The following is a 25,715-nucleotide window of genomic DNA, read 5'->3' as shown; positions in this document are numbered from 1 at the left end:
TCACAGACAGGTGACTTTTGTTTCCAGTGGTAACAGCTCTCGGGGCTCTTCAGGGAGCGCTCCGGTGGTTCCGTCGAGAAAATAAGAGACACGAAAACACGCACGTGCCACACGGCGCCGCCGTGCCCGCTGTGCCTCTCCAGGTGTCCTGCCATCTTGATAGACGGAGAAAAAGAGAGAGGTGGGGACAGTAATACAGGACTGTCAGTGGTGATGACAGCCCATCTTTAGGCTGTAATGAAGCGAAGAAGAGAGTAATGAACTCTGCACGCGGACCGAAAATACAGTAGAGGCAGAACAGGATGCTCTGACACACGGCAGAAGCTGGAGCTAGAAAAGGGGGTCAGATGGTTGGTAAAAGACTGAGATCTGGCAAGGTCTTATTAACCAAAACTGTCGCCAAATCTTCCTCTAAAAGGGCTGGGTTTCAATAAAAATTTCTACAATCGATTCGATTCACTGATCGCTAGCATTAGCCGTCCTATGAGAAATTCCAATAAATGTTAGCATCAAGCTAGCGGACTTTAGCTTATGTGTTAGATTGATCTCTCTTGATTTTATTTCTAAGGAAAAATGGGTCTGGGTATTTATGGGTTAAGATGCGGCCCCTCCTCTCTTCAATCCTCCACAGGCTGGACAACCCGAAACCCGTAGCACCCAAACAGGTCAACCCGGGTACGACTGTGTCCAAATTTCCCACTATAAAGTGTGTTCGCCATTTTGTGCTGTCTGAACCTACTAATTCCAAAATCGAGCTTTAGAAATTTCTCTAAGGATAAACTAGCATGCGTCGATGCTATAGACCACAATGCATTGCGGTCGAGTGATTTCAAACAAGTATTTTTTTAATAAACCACATTTTCCCCATCAGTCATAAATAAATGTCGTGAAATGTTATTCATATTATTATAACTTTGAGAAATCAGTGACGTCATATCCTGTGTTTGGAAAAAGGAAAGAAAAGTAGTGAGATTAGTGTCCGAACTGCCTTTAAAATCCAGGGCACTAGATATTCCTGCACTATATAGTTTTTTAGTAGTTAGGGGTTAAAGGGGGATTTCGGTTCAAACCTATGTAAATTTGCCTTTAAGTAATGGGTCGTATTGGAGCGCGCCTCATGCTTGACAGCTAATAGGGCAATGATGAGGGACAAGAGAAATCTGTTTGTCCTTTCCCTGCAGTTTTTATATCCCCGCCCCCCCCCAACAAGTCTTATTTTCCACCACCAATAAATAAGTTGAAAATCTGGCGTCAAAAATCAAGATTTTTGGCTTTATTCTAAGTCTGTGATAACTGTTAGGAGAAATAGATTTGTGTTTAATTTGGGGTCCAATTTGTGTAGATGTGTGAGTTTTTTTATTTATTTATTTATTTTTAATGGAAAGGAGTTGGACCCAGAAGTGAACACAATAAAACTCAATGTTTCTCTGTCCCACCAAATTGACCATTTTGGACAATTCTGTCCAAAATGTTAGTGAAATAGTCAAAGTCACTGTCAGTTCAATTTCTGCACATCAGGATCCCACAGATGACATCAGGGATTATTGTTCCTACACAGATTTGTCTGTGATTACTCAACACAGACACAATACAATTGGCTCCAAAAGTCAATCCAATTATTGAAAAGTGATTTAGAAAAAACGAGTTTGTGTTATCTTAACATTTTTCCCCTTTTTTTGTCTCTGCTGGTTCCTTTTCCCTTTGATTTCTCTTTGCTCCGAGAGTAACAGAATGTAAGCCTCTAATGATATTGCAGCTTTTTTGTTCTGGCCTGCAGCTCTGATGGCCATTTTCTGCAGTTCCTAAAGGAAGTAATTCCATATCGGGCTCCATTCACCAAAAATGGCCCGTCATCACGATACAATTTATAACCCTTGCCCCACATTTCTCTTTCAGCTACCTAAAAACCTGAATGCAATGTTGTGTGATCAAAAAGCCCCTGGAGGCAGCGATAATGCCTCTAATGTATAGCATTGTTGCAGCCGAACCACAGTGGAAAGCAGGAAAATTAGCCCCCCCCAAAAACTGAAAAGAGTTTTGGAGAAAATTACTTTCTAATTGAGGCACATGCCACGGACATGACAGATAAATTAGCTATTGTCAAATCCCTCGGCTGTGGTGTGTCACGAACAGCTTGTTACTCGTCTCCGTATTCCAGCTGTAGGTTTTATTTGTAGCTGTCTCTGTCTTTATGCTAATGCTTCTAAAACCAAAAAGTAAGACTAAACCGAAATGCAATTAGGTTTATTAGCAAAACAGAAAATGTTTTTAACAGTATAGCATTACTAAAAACTCAAAAGAGTAAACAAACTCACTAACAAGCATTCATGTGAGAAATGTGGAACGGAAACTACAGCAGAGCTAGCAAGAAGCTAGCTAGAAGCTAAATCTGATTTTTAAGTCAGACTGCAAGGGAAGACAGAAGGGATGACATGTAGATCCATTTACGTCTTTGTTTTCTTCGTCTGAGCTGGAATTTGGCTCCAAACTGTAACACTGGAGCTCCAACTATGGTCGCCATTTTTGTTGCAGCGGTAATGTTAGCTTGAGGGTGTGAGGGGCTGTAAGCTAGCGGGAGATAGTGTAAACAAAGGAATGATGGGAAATAGAACACTAAATACACTAAATAAAAGTAAAAAATTGGATAAAATAACAAATATTCTGTAAATATTAACATTTAAAATAATTAGTTTTCAACAAATAAAAAATTGGAGCTTATGGTTTTACAGAAATTAAAAATGTAATTTGATAGAAACAAATATTTTTTAATGTAAAAAACGCCACAACTTTTGTTAACTGATGCAATGTTTCACTTTTTACAGTGTAAGGGTATAAGAAAATATTGATTCAGACCTTAGCAATGCTTATATTGATTTAAAATGCTGCCAGTGGGATATTTAATCATTTATTTATAAGAAAACATGTAGTTCAGTGAATTACTTATGTTTTCCAATTAAACCACTGATGCCAAATGACAAAAAAAACATTGATCTGGCTGCTACTGCACAGCTGTCTCCTGATTTCATAATGGTGTTATTATTATTATTCCTGCCTCTTACTGGACTGCTACTGCGAGACCTCGAAATGCACGCGGACGGCCACTGACCAATGTCAACTTTTACAGAAAAATTGTTTGGTAAATTGTCCGTAAAATTTGAACTTACACCTAAAACCTCCAAAGCCACCACGCTGCGTGTAAAAACGCAATTAAAAATTCCACTGTAGGGCCTCCTGCCGAATTTGCTGAAAACTTGCATTTAGGTCGCTGAGCGGTGGTTTTTATGGGATGTGTGACCATTGTTTAAACAGTGATTTGTTCCAGTCATTGACGGTATATAGATGGACAGAGCGAGTGTGATGTCACCCATAGAAAATGCCATACATCCAGTTCCAGCAAAAGTAAGTAAATTCAGTTGGTATTTTTCCTCAATATGGGCGCCGCTAGTTGATTAGTCCAAGCCAGTCTGAGTCGATGTTTCTATGGCAACTACTGTCACCAATCATGAGGTAGCTTGTTCAAAGTCCACACCCACTCTACTGAAAGCAGGTCGGGAGACACTGTCAGTCAGAAGTTGTAGGTGGGGCCAGCAGTCACCACATGCTTTTACTGAGGAATCTGATTGGTCAGTTTATAACTTACGATAAAAAAATATATATAATTAAAAAAAGTAATGGCAATAAGATGTTTAAAAAAGAACGATAATTCTGACAAATATTTTTTTATAGAACTTCGACTTTTTGGAACTAGTGGATTCTTCCTGTTTGGAACGCAAAGAGGGAGGAGTCACTCAGTCCACTTTTCATGCACAGCCAATCAACGGTTGGATCGTAAACCATTTAAAGCAGACTCAATTTAAAATCCCGGAGATGTGCAACAACACACCTTCACACATCTGGACATGTTGAACTCATCGCGGTTCCACGCAGAGCGAAGGAGAGTGTGACCTCATCCAGTGTCCACACGCCGAGCCCCTGCAGATACATGCCCCACAGTCCCTCGGCGGGAGCTGTCGCGTCCCAGCCTGAGCTGCCAGGCATGTGTCTCTAAATGGAAGCAAGTGTAATTACAGGATGACGAAGGTAGGCAGCAGCCAGCCAGGCAATCATTTTCTCTGATTGAGACAGAAAGGCTAAGGTCTGAGAGGCCACCCGAGTGAGAGCCCGCAGCAGGTGTAATATGACGCCTCAATAAACTGGGGCTGAAATTAGAAACTTCTCATTCGGCTTCGCCTCGTGGCTGGGGAAGCTTTCATTGACAGGTGGAGTCCGCTCTGCAATGATGATATCTGTTTTTAATGTCAATAAGGCTCTCCCATGTTTCTGTTAGCGCTCCCTATGCAACATTAATCACTTTGAAATAGGCAAAGCAGAGCCCGCCTCTTTGATACTATAGGAGGTAATTGAATTTATTTATCCAAAGCAATAATGGGATGTATTTCCCAGGCGGCAAGTGAGGGGGTTGCCTTTGACTGAGCATGAGAGTTAACACAATCAAAGACAGGCCACAAAAAAATCCCACTTTGTATGAAAACTATTTTAAATCAGCTTTTTTTGCCCAAAGTCACAGCATTAAGTCATGCTTAGTAACAAATCAATCCTGATCGTCTGCAAAGAGTCTAAATCCCGTCATGAGTTCTGAAACTCGTCCAACCAGGAGCAAATGAAATCTCTGGAAACATGGAAACACACCTTACAGCATGTGTAAGACAAGTTTAAAGCTCCAGAAAAAGAAGGCAGATTTGTTTAGATGGTTTTGGCACTACTTCCTGTCCTGCGTTTTCTTTGATATCAGTACTTCCTGTTTCACTTTTCCCCACTTGCTTCAATAAGAATTGCTTGCCTTTCACCTCTGTGTTGTCTATTTAAAGTGCCCAATTATAATTTTTATTAAGTTAAACAAACATTTCCAGAAGTTTTTTAATTATGATTAGGAAGTTTAACCAAAACCCCACAATATAAATGTCTTAAAAGCCATTTTTCATGTAGATCCAAAATCTCCTCTGAGAGGGCTTTTTGTCAAATTATTTTAAATTATAGCGTCATACAGCATAAGAGGGTTAAGAAGTTTTAAAAAGTCACCTCAGTCAGACTTCCTTTTCACAAAGCAAGTTAAATGACAAAAACAAAAGTCACAACCTGGCTAAGACTTTGTGCATGAATTTGAATGTTAAAATCAGTCCAAACACGACGCTTTCTTCCTGTCAGTGGGAGTCGCATCCAAAAGCAGAGTCCAACAGCGCTAGATATTTCACTTTGGCAGGTCAAATTAAATTTTTCACGGTAATACGGCTAATGTTTAGGAAAGTTCTATAAGCAGATTAAGAGCAGCACTTAGGCAGGCTGGAGCAGCGAGAGTGCGGTTGTGGGAGTCACAGTGTGAACGGCGAGGTGCAGAGAACCCACTAGAGTCATGGCTCAGCCTCCCCAGGCGACATATTCTCTACATTAACCCCGTGCTGTGAGACGCAGCGCCGATGCTGAGCTCGTAATTAATGAAGAGTGACAGAGAAACAGGAAAAAACTAGAAGCGTGTTAGCTAGCACAAACAACGATGTTAGAGAGAGAAATTGGATATTTTTACTTTGCATACGAGTATTAAAGTGTTCAGGAACTGCTTTAATTAATAATATCCAAATTGTTACAGTAAACATGTTGATTTGATGAAAGTTTGACATTTTAAACTGTTTCACTGCTTAGCTGCTTTACCTTAGAAAATTGTGTTTTATGCTAACGGAATAATTTAATTAACTTTGTTTAGTCGTCATGAATAACAAAGACATAAATATAGGAGCCTTGAAAGAAAATGTCCTCTTCTAAATCCCATTTATGTAAGATTTTATTACCCAACAGATTATATGTAAATATAATATATATATTTTTTGTTTGTACATTCTGTCGTTGCCAAAAAAAGTAATTTGCGTACACAATTGAACTACTTCGTTTGCCCCTTTAAACCATTTGGTGGCCACAAATAGGCATTTTCTTATTTTCCACAATTTTCATTATTTAATGATCACAAATGAAGCCTAAATATCTTGTTCACAATTGCCATAAGTATTTTGGTCACGTGTTTTAACCATTTTGTTTGCATGATTTAACTTTTTGGTGGCAAAGAACAGGCATTTTTGTTTATAGTGTTTTAATTTTTTCCTGAACGTGTTTATATAAGTATTTTTTTATACGTTTTAATCATTTGATGGCCATGAATAGGTATTTTGTTTGCATGCTTTAACTATTTCATTTGCATATTTTAATTTTTTGGTGGCAAAGAATAAATATTTTGTTTCCATGTTTGAACTATTTTGTTTGCATTCTAAACATTTTTGTGGCACAGTTTCATTTTATGTGTCTGTCTCAACATTTTAGTTACCATAAATGATTGATTATTTCATTTTTACTACTCTAGTCACCACTTTTAAATGTCATATTTTTTGGCACTTTTAAACTCTTTAAGGGCAAAGAACAAGTTTTTTGTTTGCACGTTTCAACATTTTTGAGGGTTTAATTTTTTTTGCACATTTTAACTATTTTATTTGCATGTTTTAACTCTTTCATTTCCAAATTTTTTTGACTATTTTGTTTCCACGTAATACTTTTTTTTGCTGGTAAAGAGCTAGTATTTTGTTTGTTAGCCGTGGACCTTGCCTCTGGCTCGTCTTGGCTGTGGGCCTCGCCCCAGCTGTCCCCCAGTTCTCTCTGGATGAACAAATAATCAATCAGAATTTAACTATTTTGTGTCCATGGATAAGAATTAAATACATTTCTTAACTATTTCGCACATTTTTAAGATTTGTCGTCACAAACGAGTATCTTGTCTGCATGTTTTAGTTAATTTGTGACCCTGACTAAATATTTATGTTAATTATGTTTTTTTTGTATACGTTTTTACCACATCATCAAATAGGCTATGTAGTTTTTTTTTTCTTTTTTACTCATTTGTGATGTAGTTTTTCTTCAGACAAGTCTCCAAAGATGTTCCCTTCTTTGTCACCTTTCATTTTCACCATTTAAAAGTAATACTATTTGTCTGCAAATTAAGATAATTTCCTAGGTTTAGTAGTTCACAGCTTTACCTAGATTTTTTAAGGGTATAATTATTGCTTTAACGTCATAAACTTCATTTGTCATGTTTCTGAGGAGGATTTCTAAACAGTTGCCACGCCCCCATTATAAATCTACAATAGTCATAGAGATAGCTAAACTAGTTGGTTTTCTTCTTCATTCTCGTTTTTTCATTTTTGTTTAGAGTTTGTTTCAGGTTATAGCGCCTCCATGTGGGCAGCAGCTGGAACTTCATGACTCTTTTAAGATATCTTGATCTGCATCAGTCTTTGGTTTACCTGTGGTGGTCTATAACAAACCAGATCAAATGAAGGTGTGATTTCCCCATTTCAATTGAGTCCTTTTTGGGAAAGCAAACTATAAAAAAGAAAACCCAAAGCAGAAAGATAGAGCCTCCAAAAAAAATTCAATATTTCTTTTCAGTGGGTCCGTTACTGTATATTATACAGTTTAACGGTTTTCTATTTAAATTCATAAAAAGCTGTTTTAGCAGATGTCTGTTAAAAAGGCAAAGAAAAAAAATCAACTTTGTGCTGCAATTAATCACTCCACATCACAGAGGATAAGTGTTTGGACAGTTCTCATGTTTATGAATTAACATGATCTGGCATAATCCTCTAAAAGGCAATCTTTAAAAACAAGCAGAACATGCGCTTGACAGTCAAGCTAAGAGTTTTATAGCTTTTAAGGCTATGTTTCATTTTTTTTAATTTTTCTTTCTGTGTTGAAGGAATAAAAATATTGTCAATTATTTGATAAACTGCAAGGATACCTGCTGAGACGTGCTTGCAAGCTTAAAATACTCGTTGATTGACGCTTAAATACCATTTCAAGGTGCTCCAGATATGTAGCTTTATTCCACCCCGTCACATGCTGAGCTAAGCTGACAGTTTGGGTTTGTTCTTTTATAAGTCACTACTGTATTTTCTACGCTATAAATCGCACTTAAAAGGCTAATTTTGTTTAAAAAATTAAAGTGCACCTTATTATTCTAAGCACCTTAAATATGGATTAATGCTTGTCATGTTTACTGATGTCGCAGAGAGGTACTTGCTAACATTGCTAGGATGTAGGATAGACTTTTTTTCTTTACGTGTTGCTAGCAAGGTTGGGAGCTAAAGTTATTGTGAAACCGCTATCTTGGCTAACTCTTCCAAAGTGGCTAACATGTAGCATGTTTCCAGCAAGTTATAGAGTTATTGTGAACGCATGTGAGTAAAGTCTGACATAAAGTCTTTTGTCTCACTTGATCCATTGTATTTAGTTTAGTGTGGCACTAAGTGACATAATAAGTAAAAAAAACTAGACCATACATTGGCGGTGGGCGTTATGATCCAATGTGCTCTATATTTAGATATTTCTGATCATGCTTTCTGATCTCGAAGTGATTATCAAAGTTATGTGCTAACATGGCTAAGATGTAGTTGTGTCTGACAAGTTTTTTTTTTTTTTTTACATGGGAGTAACAGGCATTGCCAACATGTGGATCACTGCTTCTAACGTGGCGAACAAGTAGCGGTGTCAGACTGTTATTTTTATGTGTCACTAACAAGTTTGGGAGTTAGAGTAGTTGTTTTAGTGGTATTGGTCTTTTACTTTTTTCATGTTACAAACAGGGATGAGAGTTACAGGTATTGTTAATATGCTAATGTGACTAACGCTTCTAATATGTAGCAGTGTCAGACTGTTATTTTTATAAGCTGCAAACAAGGTTGTGATTTAGTTATTGTGAATACACTATCATGCAATGTTAACATGCTAATGTGGATAATTTCTCTAAAGTGGCTAACAAGTAAAGTTAAAGTCCCATTGTTTGTCATTTGTCTGTGAAACTTGTTCTCCACATTTGACCTATCCCCTGGGGGAGGGGTGAGCTGCAGATACAGCCGCGCTAGGGAACCATTTGGTGATTTCACTCCACCCAATCCAACCCTTTAATGCTGAGTGTCAAGCGGGGAGGAATTGGGGAGTCTTTGGTATGAATCAGCCAAGATTTGAACCCACGACCTTCCAGTCTCAGGTCGGACACCCCACCACAAGGCCACTGAGCTGGTAAGTAGCAGTGTCAGACTGTTATTTTTGTGTCACTAACAACGTTGGAAGTTAGCATGGTAGTTTTAGCGACATCAGCCTGTTTTTTATGAGTTACAATCAAGGTTGGGAGTTACACGTACTGTGCTAACACAGCTTACTCTTCCAACGTGGCTAACATGTAGCATGTTGCAAACAAGTCATGGAGTTACTGTAAAAGTCTGACCATCTGAAGGAATAACGTTTGACTCTTTCGTCTTGTCTTATGTGTCATAAATAGTTTAGGGCTCCAATTAAAACCATTCATTGGGGGTGAACCTTATAATTTGATGTGCACTTTAATGCAGAAAATATTGTATTTATTTATAGAAAGTTAAATGCTAACAGGTATCTGTCTGCACTTTTCTAACTCGTTCTGATGCAGGGCTCCTTCTGCTGACATTGCAGCAACATTATTTTAAGGATGAGGAGTGGTGCAAGAATATTCAATCAATTCTTTGCAAAGCTAAGACAAATACATTTCTCTCATTTCTTTTTAATAACACAGAACATTTAATTGTTTTGCAAAAAAGCTCAAATGCTGGTAAGTAGGAACAGGATGAGAGTACAACCTGAAATTTTAAAGAGTCCCACTTTGATAAAATCAATGTGGATTTAAAAAAAACATGGATTCCAAATGTAAGCGTGTCTTGATTGCTGCCTGAGTCTTCTAATCAATACCACTTAAAGAGAAGGAAAATATGACAAGCTTTTACTGGATTCTGCAGACAGGACGGGCGAATGAAAGAGACTTCATCAAGGCCTTTGAAAGTCTTTTCCTTTTGTGCCGTCGACTGCTTCCTTTCCAGTTAGAGTATGCAGCCCTTTAGATGAGATGCTTCTTCCTTCCACGCGATTGCCTGCCAATGCTTACCTGAGCGACAACCAAAAGGCTTTCCACTCCTTGACCTCCACAGTAGTTTGGCGCCCAAGTCGTCCCGAGAGACGGCGGTTTGCGAGGAGAGCAACATGTTAAATGCGGCTTCGATGTGTATGAGTCAAGGTCAAAAGTACTCAAAAGCATCATTATTCACAGCTAAAGTCACAGGGCCGCGCTATCAAAGAGCAATGAGTCGAGTGCAGTCATGTGAAAAGGAAGCGTCTGATGTATTTCTACGCGTTTCTTTCCTCCCATTTTACGGCGAGAATGAGGAATGCATGCCCCGTGAGCAACCCAACATACGTTTACAAATGTGAAGAGACAGATTTGCAATGCACTACCAGCAAGGTTATGTAAAAAAAAAAAAAAAAAAAACAGAAACAGAGGGTGGGCAATGCAGACGCAATTTGTCACTGATGTGCTGCCACACTTCAGAGCAAACCACTTTTCAAATCGCAATAATGAAGAAGCAGCTCCCCCTTTTCTACCTGCCCCCCCCCAAAAAAAATACAAAACACATGCAAGCACACATACACATTCTCTCCATCTAATATAGAGTAGCAGCTCTCCTCCAGCTGTCAGGATTGCAGACACCCCGGCAGTGGCATCTATTCAAAATGGCCCCTGCAGCTTTTATTAAATTTTACTTCAACAGAACTGTCCATTCTGTTAACATGATGAGTTTTTGTGGGCGGACAGTTGAAGAAAACCATGCCTGCCACAAAAAAACTGCCATCCCTTGATGGTGGTGGTGGTGGTGGAGGGGGTTGCTGTGTGGGCTTGCACAAGTAGGTACTCTGTGCTGCAAAGACGTCTACAGAGATGCTTCAATTTGGAACAATACTGATGGGTGGGACAGGAGCTTCTCTGCATGAGGGCGGTGGACAATGCTGCTGCTTGTTTGGATTGGAAAATGAACAAAGACAAAGTTCACCTGAAGGGTGTTTCATAGAAACAAGAAGTGGAAGATGGATCAGTTTTTATTTAGCATTTTCTGCACTAAAGGACACATTCCATATCAAGGCACACCATCAGTGAATGGTTTATTTTTAAAATTATGTTGTGCATGAGCCACACCAAAGGCTCACTAAGCAAGACAAAAGAGTCAAAGATGGGTCCATCAGTCAGACTTTGTTAACTGCATTCACAGTATCTCTAGAACTTGTATGTAAAACACTTGTGGGCCACAAAGGGCTCTAAAATTTGGCGTAAGGGCCGGACCACAATGCATGGAGTGATTTGGTAATCAATCTCATAAAATGAAAACAAATAGCATGGGTTTTAGACAAAGACATGCTTTAGTTTTGATCAAATTATATATATATTTATATAAATATATATTAAACAGAACATTTTGTAGTTTTTATTTCTAAACTTTGACTTTTCTTCTCTTTTTGGTGCCAATTGCTCCTATGGGTTGATGTCCATAAAGGGAAAATGCAAACTTAAAGAAATGCTGTACTCCTGTGGTGTTGGAATGATCAGGAAAATCAATGTCCGACTCCGAAAACACACATAAATGTAAAAAAAATAAAAAATAAAAAAATCTTCCAACATCATGACAGCAGAATCATTTTCTGCACCTAAACAAAGGTCAGTGTCTCTGTAGTGCACCACCTACTGGGAGACTCCAGAAATAGAGGAAGAAAAAACAATAATTAGGATTATGGGTATAAATCCTTTTATTTGTTGGGCCAGATTAAATATCTTAGTAGGCCACATGTGGTCTCTGGGCCATAGTTTGTCCACCCCTGTGCTAAACGTTAGCCATTCTAGAACAATTCGCCCTGTTAGCGCATTCGTAAAAGAAACGCGTAGTAAAGAGAATAATACCAGAAAAAGAAACATTACTGTGACTACGCTAACTCCCAACATTGTTAGTAACACATAAAAAAGAACTATCTGCTATCTGACTCTGCTACATGTTAACCGTGTTACCGTATTTACAAAAAGATTCAACCTTGTTTGCTACAAAAACTAGAGTCCGGCTGCGATAGCGAATTCACATAAAACAACCAATCATTTATGCATCACGTACAGAAAACAGCTGAAATAAAGATTACTTGGTTATGCTAGCTTTTTAGTGTCACTTAAAAAAAAATCCAAAAATGCTACAAGTTGCTACTGCGTTAGCATATTCACAATAACGCTCAACCTTGTTTGCAATTTGTACAAGAAAAAGCAGATTGACATTTTGACAGAGCACAGGGTAGGCCTCCAAATCGCTCTGACCTCAGTAAGCACAACCAGAATTAATTAATTCAAATGGAGCTCCAGATTATGAGGCACAATGTCATTTTCTTGGCTTAAATGAAGGCTTTTAAATGTGAGTTATAGTGTGAAAAATATGGTACCTAACAGGAATCCAACTTCTTAACAAAAGTAAGAGGTGGAAAATTATTTTACACTCATATTTTGCTTAAAAATGTTGGAAATTGATCTCAAATGTAAAGAAGCAGAAAAACAATACGAATAATGCTCCTTGATTGCAAAAACACATTTTCCTGACGACAATTTGACTAATAATCTAAACTTTAGATATGAAAAAAACTTTATTTCAGATTCTTTTTATTATTACTTTAGATTTTTTTTGTTAATTAAAAATTATAGAACATAAACTCATCACAGTGGTCCTTTTCTACAACGCGGTTCAACTTTTACAGCTTTGCTGTTTCACAATTTATGTTTAGCACAATTTTGTATCCCTTTTCCTTTTGATAGCGTAATATGTTCTGAACTGAACCCTGATTGGCTGTAGACTGTTGTCAATCAGTCTCCTTAGTGTACAGAATGTGGTCAGCTTTCCACATTTACCTACGTCTTTCCTTGTGAGCAGATCTTTGTTTTTTATTACTAACCCACTATATTTTGAACTTTGAAAGATTAAACAAAATAAAGTGCGAAAATGTTCAAGTTTTATAGAGAAAAGTATGGCATGTAGTGTTTTTTTAAATTAATTTTTGAATTAATTGTAAAAAATAAAGTTTGCAGATTTATTTATGGCGAGATATCTTCTAATGTAACTCTGCGATAAACGAGGAAACACTGTAGCTAACAAGTGTCTATCAAGAACCGTACCGAAGGGCAGGATGAATCCAAAGGAGCAGTGGCACAAATCTAAAAGGCTAGTCTTTGCTTTAATGGTACGCCCCAAAAAAACGTCCGGAAGAGGCTGTTAGCAGAGTTCTCTGTCTTCGGGCCGGAGGGGAGACAAACAAGGGCAAAGCAGTGAAAAACAAAGCAAGGCGTTGTTCTGCGACATGGATGTTTGTGTCTGGAAGACACCCTTTTGCCCTCGGGGCCTTCATTTTCCTCCATTAGGTGAAGTGACCTGGACAAGATCAGGGCAAACGAGCTGAAAGAATGCACTGAGAAAAGAGCATTTCTTCATCTCGTGCGGAGAAAAAAGAAAAGCAAGAGGCTGCACATTAGCTGTTGTTTGATGTTCTGGCCTCCGGGGAGAAGTTTTCAGCTTGTGCCTGTTTTTACTTATACTTTGCATGTGTGTGTGGCGCGTGCACGTACATCAGCCTCTTGAGGATTGCTCTCATAGATGTGACACACAGAAACGTCCCCTGAAAGGAGTATCTGTGTTGGAAAACGATAAATAGAAATTAAAAGCAAAGCAGGAAGGAGATCTCGTCTCTGTGGAGGATTGCGGTGAGATTTTTTTTTTTTTTTAATGACATGATGTTGATGAGTTTGTGCCATGCACGGGGAAGACACTTGGGAGGAGGAACAGATTCTAACTACTTGAGCTTGCTTTGTGCTTGAGTAGCCGACTGCAACGCCACAGCTGTAAGGGTGTCAGCGGGTGTCTTAGGCGGGAATAAAAGGCTGCTAAAGCCCCCCCTCCCTCCAACATGAGTAGTACCAATGCCCACATTTGTGTCTAAGTAGCCTGTAGCCTTTTCAATCGCGCTCTGATTAATAGGACTCGTCAGGTACCGTCCGTTGCCACTCACACCAATTAAGCCATTAGGCTTTTCCACATGCTTTGCTGCTCTTAAACAAACAGCTGGACCGCTGGGTCCTTCCTCTACCCCGCTCCCCCGCAGGAGCCGAGTCTCACACCCAATCAGCGTCCTGCTGCGAGAGCCCCGAGCCGGTGTTCGTTTGAGGGGGACAGACACAAAGACTGTCTCGAACTGAGCCTGTCAGCCTCCAACAGCGAGCCTCAGAGCAGAATAGAGTAATCAAAACAGGAGAGTCAGGCAGTTCTTGTGTAACAGACAGCCCTCCACAGAGATCTGTTCCTGCTGTGGGCCCGTGGACCTTCAGGACATCACTGCGGGGGTGGAGAAGAGCAGCATCTAAACCAAAGGTGACTGGATCCAACAGAGCCACAATGAACCCTTTTCCTTTCCCTGACATCATACGATTGTTTGGAACCATCAGAATCATCAAATGTTCATTGTTGATGTCCTAAATTCAATTCAGGACATATTTTTTTTCTCACAGAAATCAAATTTGCAGATTATTCCATGTATTCAAGTTTATCTGATTTGTTGTCAAAGTGTTTTATCTGTGTATGTGTGCAAACCCAATGCAGAACACTGAAGTCATGTAGTGACGACCGAGACCACAGGAAGTGTGGCGTATCCAAGGCAACCACTGTTTTCCTCCTTGTTGAGCACAAACAGAGGACAGCACAACTTGTTTGCTTTGCAGATGTTCCCACTTTAAACCTTAAGTCAAGTAAGGTTGACCACATACTGGGGCTGCAAGTTTTTGGATAGTCCAGGTTCGTGAAGGGTTGTGGAGAGGAGTGGTCGTATCTTAAACGAATGGCAGGTGTGTCTTGCAGTTCCTTTGAGATTTGTACGGCCATCTCATGACCTCATGAAAATGGAACGTACCATTGCCCAACACATTCTCATCCTCAAGTTGTCGCATATTGACGTTTGGTGTCACTTTTTGACGTTTTGGGTATCCCCAACTCGTCGTTCTTTGACGTGCTAGCTGTTAGTAAAATCAAGTGTCCGCAACCCTCGGGACACGGTACTAGATACGGAATGGTCCTCGAGACGCACCCAGAACTGATACCCTAAGCCGGTTCTGGTTTGCGCCCTGTACCGCATCATGTAAAGGTTCAGATCCAGTATTGAGTCTGGTACTGCATCCGGTACTGTGTCCAGTGCCGCGTCAGAGTTAGGGTACCAGTACTGGACATGTCCCGAAGACCAATCCGCATCCGGTTCCGTGTCCCTAGATTTGCAGACCCTTGATTTTACTAACAGCCAGCACGTCAAAAAATGACGAGTTGGGTACCCAAGGGTTAGGGTACCAGTATGCGGTTTGTGTAACAGTGCGCTCCCCGTTGTGGTACTGGACTGGTTACGGTTTGCGGCCCGGAGGTTGGGGACCCGGGATTTAATGGTAACAGCCAGCACGTCAAAAATTGACGAGTTGGGGATGCCTAAAACGTCAAAAAGTGACGTGGAGGTTAACCAAATATCAATATGTGATGACTTGGGAGTTAAAATGTGTTGCATTGCCAGGCGTGTGGTAAGAGTACCATGAAGTATGTAAGGCTAGGTAGGGGTGATGCTGTCGTACGGTGAGCTTATATGATGCAACACTGTAGTCATTAGTTAGATGCACATAGTAGGTTTGTAAGTGCCTGTAGAATGCCCATAGGATGTATACACAAACAAGAGTCTGATTAGTTTTAGTTTTTCCAACTGTAAGGGAGTATGGGCTCGTCACTTGAAGAGCACAAATCGTCCCCTTGCGTAGTGCGCAGGATTTGGAGAGTTTGAAAAAATGAAAGAAAGCCGTACGACATGCCTGAATCTCACCTACTTCACCCACACTTACCCCTGTGTGTTGTAGAAATGTTTGTAACAACCTATGGACTGCAGAATACCCATAGAAAAATAATATGAACCAACGACCTTGAGGGTCACGTCCGAGTCCCGTACAAGTTTGCCCATTTTTTGCTTCAGACACCCTGTTTCTACCTGTTAGGGGAGTGGTGATTAAGACTTTAGCAAAGTGAATGCCCCAATCACTGATGTTCACTGGAAAGACCTGCGAAGGTTAATCAAGTAAAGCATCACAAAGTTTACCCTCCCCGGACAATCCAAGATTCCTTGAGATTGTCTAAGGATCAAATCATTTTAATCAAATGTAAATATCCGATTGCTCCCAGTTGTCAAATTTTTGTGTGCTCATAAATATAAATCAGATGATCCCCTGCTTTTAACCTTAATATTTTTTTATCAGAACCTTAAAAGCTAATTGTCCAAAACTCTTGAAATCCGGATTGAATATGTTGCTCTCATCTGAAGCGGACAGTGAAGAGTGTATTTGTGTGAACGGCGGCAACACCTCATTCCTCCAATGCAACCCATCCTCAGCTCTGTGACATCCCATAATGAGATTAGACATGGATATCAGCTAGTTGCAGTATCCCGCACAAAGGAGACAGGCGAACGATGAGCTCTTAATGTGCAGCGATTTGCTCCGTGGATCGGAGCGTGTTTCTGCGTGTCGAGGTCGCAGACGCTCGCCTGAGGTCTTTATGTGTGGTGTTTGTAGCCATCGCGTCATGTTAGCATGCCAGTCAATCAAGCGGCGGGGGCCTGTCTCTCATCAAGGTGCCGCGCCTGATTGCCAATGCTTGGATGCGCAGAAATTTGCACCTCCCCGGAGAGAGCCCCCGCTGAGAGGGAAAGGACTCATCTGTCACACAGACCGCCGTGCCGATCCTCACTGACAGATGTGGAGTCTGACTCAACCGGATGACAGCGCGGTACACAAGGCTAAGCAGTAAATACAATTGGGACGCACGGCTAGAATTAATTGTTCTGAATATTTAATGAGTAGGTAAGGGGGGATTGTGTGGATTGCAGTTTTAGCTTAAAAAAAAAAACATTTTTTTAATTTAATAGCATTTTTCTTTTATGATGTTTAGGAAACTTTCCGCCAACCCTTTATGTCTCCTGCTTTATATCGTTCCTGTCAGTAATCATTTTGCTTTGTTGAGCGCAGTCACATTTTCATCCGTTTCACTTCCTGGTGCAGCGCCAGCAGGCTCTTGGAACTCTGTCAAGTTTCCTGACCTGTAACAGAACGAAAAGGCAGAAATCACTTACTGCAGCACTCAGGACTCGGGAAATTAGCAGAGAAGAAGGAACAAGTTGGAGAAAAAGACTGAAAAAAGGAAGGGTTACAGGAACTAAAGTCAGTAGTGTTAAGAAGTTTTCTCTTTTTTCTTACCCTCTCTCTCTCTCTCTCTTTCTGTGTCACTATGGTCCCATATTGTCCCCCCAGAAAATGTCACTTTGCCCTTGGGAGGCAGCTCTCTCAGGCGAGACTCATCTGTCTGACCGCATTTACTGAGATGTTCTGTGGCCACATCCAGAGGAGCCTGGGAGGCGTCTCGCTGCGTTTTGTCTGCCCAACAACACTCAACCATATTGCTCCAAAAAAGTAAACCCTGTTTAGCACTTAAAGGCACATAGACTGCGAGCAAGGAGGAAATACCGACACTTAATAAGGTTTGAAATATGATGAAATGATATAGGATAAGCTATTATTAAATTATGGTGAAGACAATTTGGCTTTTTTTGGAACGATCTTTGAAATTAGTGAAGTTTGGAGTAATGTTTTTTTTGTCTTGTAAGCCAAACTTTGATAAATAAAGCCCAAGTCACATGCACCCATACGGGTTGTAACAGTCAAACAGGCAGAGTGTTCTTTAGGGACTTTCAGGTGTCCTTTAGTGATGAGTTTGCCACTGAATCAAGCCTTCACTGTTGACTTGTTTGTCCTACGATACTTTGTCTTATTGTTTGTAATGCGACACTGGAGTTGTGTACTTCCTGTTTTATTAATGTCATTTTGATGACAGTAGCTTTCCAACTTGGATTTTTAAGGTTGATGAATATTATTAATAAAGCACAGGATACTGTTGAAGCCCCATAAGCTGTATGTTTTTGAGTTCTCATGGCCTTTTTGCACAACTTGTGAACTTCCAAGAATACTGGATATTTTTGGGTTGTCCCATTGTTCATCTTAATCGATTTGTTTTAATATTCTATATTACAAATGCTTATTTGGTACTTCAAATGTTACATATTTCCTACATTTTAACGAAGAACTTAAACCAAAAAAGACTGAGCTAAAGCATCATGCTCAATGAAGCTAATCCCTTAAAAAAACAAGGTTACTATTTAAAGGAAAACTTCAAAATACCTTACGCTGGGTTCACACCGGACACCAGACACGCATTTTTTCCCAACGGTCGACAGGTGCTTCTGTTCATCTGTGGTTATTCACAGCTTCAACAACAGCTTCTGACATCGTCCATCTTGACTTGTCACCAACTGCTTTGAGCTCTCGCTCGTTGATTGTGTTTTCAGACACCCAAAACCACACACCCCATCGTTGCGTAGTCAGCCCACTACGTTGATCTGTGTGTTAGTTTATTGTGTGTTGTGTGTTGTTTGTGTGTTTACTATAATTTCCTCTCTACAGTATGTTTAGATACAAAAATATGATTGCTTTTGTCAAAAGCTGTATTTTATTGTAAAAAATTGTTTAGCTTTTGAAAATTTACTGGATTTTCTCGTGTGTCGAGGTAATTCCTGCCCGGATTGACGCGGATTGCTCGTGGCTCGCGTAAAAAATAGACCAGATGCTGAAACAATTGCTGCAAAGAGGACTGCGGCGCTTCGCATCTAGTGTAAACTACGCCATAGGTTAACAAGGTTGCCGAATTGAAGCGGGCTCTGTTCCGCACCACTTCGCAGTGTTGTGAACCCTGTGTTATGCTATGAAAACAAATACAACTGCAACAGCGATATAGGAAGGCATTGACAGAATCTTCAAGATTTCATGCCGTTGCCTGTTTTTTATTTTTACAACTGTTTTTACAAATTGTTGACGTGGTCATGAATGCGGAAGGCGGTAGTCATGCGTGTAGAGTGGCCTGCTTTATACATACCCCCGGGTTACCAGGCGGCTGATGGCACTTGATATAGACGGCCGCTGTCCGAAGACACAGGCGTTCCGCCTTGTGACCGTCCAACTACTCGCCCAATTTTGTATTGGCATCAGACTCGCCTGTGACTGGACTACCACCGCATGACCTCAAAATGTGCCTGGGCGGCCACTGACTGATGTGACCGTAAAATTTTAGCTTTTTCTTTAAAGCTCTGTGGCGTGGCGTGAAAGTCCGCCTGTTGAATATAAATACCTTGGCGTGGCTACCTGCCAAATTTGCTAAAAACTTGGATTCAGGTCGCCGCGCAGTAGCCATAGTCTAATTAATCCATATATGTTTACATAAAAAATATATAAAGAATGATTGCAAATATACATTTAAATAGTTGAGGATTAATCAGTGCTCCTTTCTGCTTTGTAGCTCTAGGAAATGAAGTTTTCTTGACTACCTGTGAATGGACAGGATAAGTCAGTCCTGTTTCAAACAGCTGCATTTATCTGGGAATTTGCCAGATAAAGCTCCATATTATTAATGTCACATTACAAGCTTTTGAACGTTAACATGTACAGAACACACTCCCTCATTATCACTGTTATTATTTAGCATTGGACTCCGAGGGTGGCTTGTGTTCATAAATTAGAACATGAATGCAAGAATGAGAGTAATCCTCTAATCTGGCGCATTTGTGTCACGCCGAAAGGCAAGCTGCATTCGCTGTTATGGATTAAAGAGCTCATTAAAAAGGAGGTGCCCGGGATCGAAATGGGCCAAGAGCTCTTCTTTTTTTTCTTTCCTTTTTTTCTCCTGAATCAGACGGAAGACAAAAGAAGCTCAAGGAAATGAATGGTTTATCAGAGCTGTGCAGAGCCTTCATCTCGTCTCCCGTAAAGCCCTGACACGACATCGGCCGCATCGACTCGCCTGAGCCCCGAGATTAAATGGCTTATTGACTGTGACAGGACAGAGGCATCAAAAATGTGGACTTGTAGTGGAAGTCACCTTCAGATGGCACCCGAGCAGACAAGACACACAAAGAGGTGGATCAAAGGTTTCACACACCACCGTCTGATTTTATTTTAGCGTCCAGCTGTCCCTGAATCACATTGTGACTTTTTTTTTAAAAGTCTGTCTTTGATATTTACTGTTCAAAGAGAAACTCAGTGAACAAATCAGTTGTTTTTTTTAAGTCTGTTTATTGCAAGGAGCCAGCATATTTTAGAGAATGATACCTAGTATTTTATAAACTACAGGATGCAAATAAAAGCCTTAATTTTTTTCAAAATATGATAATCCGCTTTACAATCTGGAACACCTTATATGTTAATTCATTCATGTTGTACTTACTGGTGTTGAAGCAATTCTGAGAGGCACATGACGCTCTGTCAAAATGTTTGTTTGAGTGCTATTGTGAATATGCTAATGAGGCTAACGTGTAGCAGTGTGGAGCTGTTCTGTTTAAAATGTTACTAGCAAAGTTGGGAGCAACTGGTCTTGAGAATATGGTAATGGTGCTAATGTGTAGTGGTGTCTGACATTTTTTTTTAACGTTACAAACAAGGTTAGTAGTTAGCATAGTCACAGTGACGTCTGTATTGATATATGCTAACATGGCTAATGTTTATGGGGGACGGAGTGTTTTTTTAAATTTTTTTTAAGAACATGTTACTAGCAAAGTTGGGAGTTACTGATGTTGTGAATACGCTAATGTGGCTAACACTGCTAATGTGTAGTGGTGTCTGACAAATTTGTTTTTTGACAAACGAGGTTGGAAGTTAGCATAGACAGTGTGAAGTCTGGTTTAGCAGTTTGTGTTTTTTACGTGTTGCAAAGAAGGTTGAATGAAACAGGTATTAGGAATATGCTAGCGCAGATAATTTATAGGGATGTTAAACTTTTACGTTTACTTTTTACTTGCAAAGTTGGGAATCACTGGTATTGTGGATATGCTAACCCGGCTAACGCTGCTAAAGTTTGTTGTTGGGTTACTTTTTTCCTGTCACAAATGAGGTTAGTAGTTGACGTCTGTTTTAGCAGTATCAGTTTGTTTTCTATGTATTACAAAGAAGGTTGGATGGAAAGATATTGTGAATATGTTAACGTGGCTAACATGTAGGTCTGCCCAGAAAAACTTTTCAACGTGTTATTAGCAAAGTTAGCAGTCACTGGTGTTATGAATACATGAACATGGCTAGCATGTAGCCTAGTGGCGTCTGACTATTTTTACGTTACAAACAAGGTTGGGAGCTTATTTTAGCGGAATCAGTTTGTTTTTCTACGTGTTGCAAACAAGGTTGAGAATTAAAAGTTTTATGAATACGCTAACGGGGCTAATCGTTCTAGGTAATGTGAATACGCTAATGTGTGGCGATATCTGATTTTTTTTTATGTTACTAAGAAGTGTGTGAATTAGTGTAGTCACAATTGTGTTTACTTTTGAGAAATCAGTTTTAATGTTACTAACAAGTGGGGAGTTAGCATAGACACAGAAATATTTCTTTTTATAAGTATGAGTTTGTGTTTTTTTTTTTCATGTTGTAAACAAGGTTGCAAGTTACATGTATTATGAATAAGCTAACACTTCTAATGTATAGCATGTTATAAACGAGTTTTAACCGAGGTCCAAATTCCTTCCCTACTCACTTCATAGTGCAAGCGATTTTGTAGTGCTGTCTGAACTTGCACTTACAAAATGAGTGCCCAAGAAATTTCCCAGAAGTCTTTGCTAAAAACTAGCTTATATCGATGTTCACGACATTAGTGAGTATAGACCACAATGCATCGCGGTCGAACAGTATTTGCGAAAAAAAAAAAAAAAGAGTTTAAATGTAATTTTTAACAAACTATCCACATTTTCATCTCCAGAACACAGTGGAGTCACAAACAGATGTGAAATGTTTGTAGTGATTCGATTTTCACTTTGTGAAATCAGTGATGTCATATCTGGCATTTAATGAAATAAAAAATAAAGTTGTGAGTATAGCGTCCAAAGTACTTTTAGAATCCAGGGCACGCTATAGTCCCACAATTTAAAGTGTTTTAGTCGTTATTGATTAGTGTAGGAATTCAGACAAAACTTACTTTGAATCTAATGAGGTCTGACTGCGTGGCAGACTGATCTCTGGCTCTTTTATCTCACTCAATGCGCCTTATGGGTTAATATAACTGATATATGGCATAAGTTGGAAAATAGACCAGTCATTGATGGTGAACCTTATAATCCGACGCGCCCTATAGTGCAGAAAATACAGTAATTGAATGTCAAAAAGTGGTATATTCTTGCTCCTCTAAAAGATTCATGAAACCCCGTTAGTGTCCGTGTCACCTCTGAGACCAGATGGCTGCAGACATGATCCGGGAACAGTGGCTTCACCAGGTAACACCCCATCAGCACCGATCACTGACACAAACCCCTCAAGATTTTTTTCTCCCTCCACCCTTTATTGGTGGGCGAGCTTTAATAATTTATAGGCACTCAGGGGCATCCGTAGACGCAAGATTGAATTTTCCAAATGCAGTTTATCTGGCATTTCCAGCTGCAGGCCTCTCAGGCTGCATTCTGCAGCTTGTCAATATGCTTTGCTCATATAGGCTGTGACATTAAATTAAATAGGTTATTGACTGGCAGGTGAGCTGGCACCGGGACTGGAATGCACACTCATTAGCTCCTCTGACCCAACCTGCCGAGGATCGGGCGGGCCGTGAATGAGGGAGCAATAGGTGACGATTTTTGTCTTTTTCTTTCTTCCTCGTTCTCTGTTTGCTTTTAATTTGCTGTGATGATAATCCCATGGCTCCACCGGGATTTACAGAAGCAATAACAGTGGAAAGGGCCCTGCATCTTAACGCCCTGTCATCTGCTGTGAGCTCTTTTTCCCACTGTGGGTATGGAAAGTGGGAACTGAGGTGACTGACACTGAATGATTGGGCGATGAATTCTGTAATAATTTCATAACATTTATGATTTTTTAAAATAAAAATTGAAAAAGAATATGCTAAAAATATAACTTTCATTGGAGTGGGTCTTTAGGCACATTCAGGAGCCCAACTTTAAAATATTTAAGGAAAATATTTAGTATAGTTTGGTATGATGGGCGTCTTTCTCACATAAATATGTTTTTGTACACATTTCATAAAAGGTTTGGATCTAAAAGTCTCCAAACTAGGCAGAGTTTGCCCCTACTAAAACAAGTTACCTAGCCAACTTATTGTTTAACCTGCAGTCAGTCTGATAGATGCTAAATTTTGTCCTTGCCGAAGATGCCAAATGGGTGTTCCTTGCTAAACACTTAAAGGGGCCATACCACTAAAATTCTATTTTTGAGGTCTTAGGGGATTATACTGTTCATTCATCTCTAAAAAGAACCCCAAAGCGGTGTTTTGATCCATTCATGCATTTAAGAGTAATCCTCTAAAAACCTGCGCTGCCCAGCCAGCAAGTCCAAGTGGGCCCATATGGTTTAAAAGTGGGCAGAAAATGTAGGCCCCAATTGGGTTTGTCTGCAGTTTCCATGGTGGCCCCAGCTGTGTTTGCTGCCCACGGACTGGAAGCCTGGACAGCGACCCTGCTAGCTCTGCTGACTCCTGGGCGGTGGCTCTTGCTTGCTTTGCCGGACCCTGGGCAGAGGAGCTCGCTATGCTGTCCGCCGGGCAGCTGGCTAGCGTAGCAACCTAAGCCAATTGTCGTTGCATTGCCGCTCCTCGTTTGTCCGCTAACAAACCGAGACCACATCAACAGATGGGTCTGAAAGCAGGTCCTAGCCCCCAAATGTCTCCAACATCCATCCATCCATCCATTTTCCTGACCGCTCTGTCCCTTTCGGGGTCGCGGGGTGCCGGAGCCTATCCCGGCTACTGATGGGCGAAGGCGGGGTACACCCTGGACAGGTCGCCAGTCTGTCGCAGGGCCTCAATCACACACCCATCCACTCTCACATTCACACCTAGGGGCAATTTAGAGTCACCAATTAACCTATGAAGCATGTTTTTGGACGGTGGGAGGAAGCCGGAGTCCCCGGTGAAAACCCACGCATGCACGGGGAGAACATGCAAACTCCACACAGAAAGGTCCCAGCCGGGATTCGAACCGGGGCCTTCTCGCTGTGAGGCAAGAGCGCTAACCACTGCGCCACCGTGCAGCCCGTTGTCTCCAACATATTTATCATTATTTTTAGCTTTATTAACAAATCAGTTTCCATTGTTCCCGATGACCCATTGACCTACCGAACCATTGACTGAACAATCTACCCTAATTATGGTCACATGAATATGAAGTGTATTTTTGCAGACAACTTTGTAGTTCTTGGTGGTCAGTGAGAAAGTGGCCAAAATGGCTCCAGGGTATCATCGGCCATCAACAGCAGATACAGGCTGCATTGGCCTGACCATCCCGCCTTAATGCTCGTGTCTCAGAAATCAGTACACACTTCTGTCTATAACAGTCATTAGACCATTTTCAAAGGCTGCAATCTGTTTCATTTTTCCCAGCAGAACTCCATTCCTGAAGTTTCATTGCTGATTCAATGTGTGCAATCCATAGCGCACGAACAATCCTGATTCTTTCCCTTCTATTCCTTGCACAATCAGTCGTAGTCAATCTCTAACAAATCCTTACCTGGAAAGCAACCAGACTGCATTCTCACACACAATTTGGCTTTTTTAGAATTGGGTTCTTAATGAAATCAGTCCGTAAATCCTTATGATTTTACTCAAACGTTCACCTGCTGCCATGACATTGTGTTAACAGGACTTTTTTTTGCTTAATCGTGGGGAAATGAAGCGTCTGCGTACACCACGGAGGTCACTGCAGCAAATTCAAACACAGCAACTTTTTACAATAAAGTGGCTGTGTCTGCAGAACAGGGAGGAGACTTTTTTGTTGGACAATGAGAGGGATGACAGCAGTATTGAGATCAGCTGCCAGGACTGTCAGAAGGTTGTGTGCACACAGTGGTGTTTGGCAGCCCAGGGTAAGGCTTTTGGCTGCAAGGACAAAAGGTTCAAGAAATAATAAGGCCAGTATGTACTCGCCCATCTATTTATGGGCTCCACTTCTACATGTATCAAATGGAATCGTGTGAAAGTGATGGTGCTGTACCACCCACAACAGTTGAACATTCCAATTCTACGATGTCCATTAAGGTGAATAAATGAGCCGCCCACTGAACGGCCAAAAATCCAGTTCAACTTTGACCAGTCAAGGACTCGATGTTCTGATGGCATCGTATACCAACCGTTTAAAACGTGATCATGGTGGAGAAATCCCGGTTGGAATTCTATGACACCAAGTCTTTAATATATCAGAATAGAGCTGAGAAAGAAAAGCCTGAAGAAAGATTGATGAGATTTGGACATTTCGCACCAGTCCTCTACCAACTGCAGGTACATGCACTACAATCAATAGTCCAGTTTGAACACCATATGCAATGACATCATTTTGAAAATATATCATTCAAAGATGTTGCATCTTATAGGGCTGCCACAAACAATTATTTCATTAGCTGACCAATCACGGATTTTTTTATTTTTTATTTGATCTCATGGGAAGACTGGATGTAAAACACATCTTAACCCTCTGTGAGATCAACATGATAAAACTCAGTCTAAAATGACCTTTTTTAAAATTCTGCAATATTGAATTAAAGAAAGAATATGGCATTTAGTTGTAGTTTTTGGACAAAAGCGATGTTTTAGTTTAATAAATAATGCAGAAATCAAATTTTAATCTGACGTCTGTAATGCAGGGCAGTGCGC

The 25,715-nt window shown here is 40.3% G+C and overlaps 1 long non-coding RNA gene across 2 annotated transcripts in view; it reads right to left on the bottom strand.

Moving 5' to 3' along the window:
• Positions 1-16,596: 16,596 nt before the first annotated feature.
• The window catches only part of LOC112159743, a 131,608-nt gene continuing 122,489 nt past the window's right edge, over positions 16,597-25,715 (bottom strand). The window contains exon 3 of one of the 2 annotated variants that reach the window (XR_002921530.2): positions 16,597-17,079. This is a non-coding gene — a long non-coding RNA (uncharacterized LOC112159743). The remainder of the gene's footprint in view (positions 17,080-25,715) is intronic. The other variant, XR_002921531.2, reaches the window with a different exon arrangement.

Source organism: Oryzias melastigma, linkage group LG7, assembly GCF_002922805.2.
Source record: "Oryzias melastigma strain HK-1 linkage group LG7, ASM292280v2, whole genome shotgun sequence".
In the NCBI taxonomy this organism is placed as follows: domain Eukaryota; kingdom Metazoa; phylum Chordata; class Actinopteri; order Beloniformes; family Adrianichthyidae; genus Oryzias; species Oryzias melastigma.
This window is presented reverse-complemented; position numbering and strand designations above follow the sequence as displayed.